Raw genomic sequence first — 1860 nt, forward strand, 5'->3', positions numbered from 1 at the left:
ACGTGGGCAGCAAAGCTTCCCGTCACAGACGCCGTCGGCAAAGACGCCGCCGCCTCAAGTCGGATCCGAGCTTCGCTCCGATCGACGTCGCTTCAAGCGACTCGGAGTCCAGGGCCCGGGCTTCTCCGACAAGGCCGGTGAAAGAGTGTTATCACATCTTCGATGGCGAGACTGGTTTACCCGTCAAGGCATCTGGTGTCCACTTGGAACCGTTGCCAGAGGTTGCAGAGATACTGCACCTCGAGGAAATGACGGCTGAGTCTTTCCTGACCAACCTCAAGGCTGGAAAGGTTGCCGAGTTGGTGCTCATAAGACCTGAGACTCCTCAGGAGGAGCTGAACTCCTCCTCTGTCTTGGACGAGAACGTCCTGGAAGACATGAACAAGCAGCGTCAGGCGCGCTTGGGTTCTGAGATTCTCAAGAACCCCAAGGATCCGGTGTATCCTTTGGTGACGGAGTATGCGGACGTGGTGAATAAACACCCACCGACCCAACTCCCACCGGATCGAGGCGTACGGCACGAGATTGATCTCGTGCCCGGCACAAAGTATTGTGTCACGAGGCAATGGCCTCTCCCGCGCGAACAGTGCGAGGTCATTGATGCCTTCTTCGCCGCGAAAGCGAAGGCAGGCATGGTGCGGGAGTCGAAATCCCCGCACTCGACGCCGACTTTCTGCGTTCGTAAGCCGAACGGAAATTGGCGTCTGGTTCACGCTTATAACAAGCTGAACAACGCAACGGTGCCGGTCCAAACACCGATCCCACGAAAGGATGTGTTGTTGAACAACATGGTCGGGAGCGTACTGTACAGTGCGCTGGATTTGGTAGACGGATACTACCAAATCCTGATGCGAGAGAGCGACATCCCGCTCACCGCGGTAAGCTCTCCAAGCGGCATGCTTTGGGAGTGGCTCGTCATGCCGCAGGGTTTGTCTAACGCCCCGGCGACGTTCAATCGCCTGGTGACGCAACTGTTCCGCCCTTTGCGTACCTTCGTACAGACGTACTTCGACGACATATTCGTCCATAGCCGTGCCGAAGGAGGCAAGACGGCCATGGAGGTGCATCTAGAACACCTCCGTCGAGTGTTGGACGTAATGCGAGCGAACAAGCTCTACGCCAACATCGACAAGTGCGTTTTCGCGTCACCCGAGATTAAAGATCTCGGTTGCTTCGTAAGCAACGTGGGCGTTCAGGCTGACCCAGACAAGGTCAAGGCCATAGCAGCATGGCCGACGCCCCGATCCCCGAAGGATCTTCGAAAGTGGTTGGGCTTGGCCAACTACCTTCACAAGTACAGCGCAGGGTACGCGGGCTTCGCTAAGCCCTTGTCGAGTCTCCTTCAGAAGGACGTCGACTGGCACTGGGAGCAAGAGCACCAGGATGCTTTTGACAGCATCAAAACCAGTCTCCAAGAGGCCCCTGTCCTGGCTCTGCCGGACGAGACGAAGCCGTTTAGCGTCGTCTGCGATGCCTCCGATTACGCCATCGGGTCTGCATTGCTGCAGGACGACACGGCTGGACAGGAACGAGTCATCTCATTCCAGTCCCGGCAGCTCAAAGCCGCCGAGCGGAACTACCTTGTCCATGAAAAGGAGCTCCTGGCAATACAATATGCCCTTGTGAAGTTCCGTGTTCCCCTTCTGGGCTCTAGGCCCTTTGTGATCTACACAGACCACGCGTCCTTGAGGACGGCGACTAACTCGCCTCACCTCTCCCAAAGGATGGCGAGGTGGCTGTCCTTCTTCGCGGAATACAACTTCCGCGTCGAGTACAAGCCGGGCAAGCTCAACGTGCTTGCGGACGCCCTCTCTCGGCGTCCCGACTATGAGTTGGCCCACATCACGCGGGTGACAACGG

This window comes from Phytophthora infestans, genomic scaffold (genome assembly GCF_000142945.1).
Source record: "Phytophthora infestans T30-4 supercont1.107 genomic scaffold, whole genome shotgun sequence".
Lineage (NCBI taxonomy): Eukaryota > Oomycota > Peronosporomycetes > Peronosporales > Peronosporaceae > Phytophthora > Phytophthora infestans.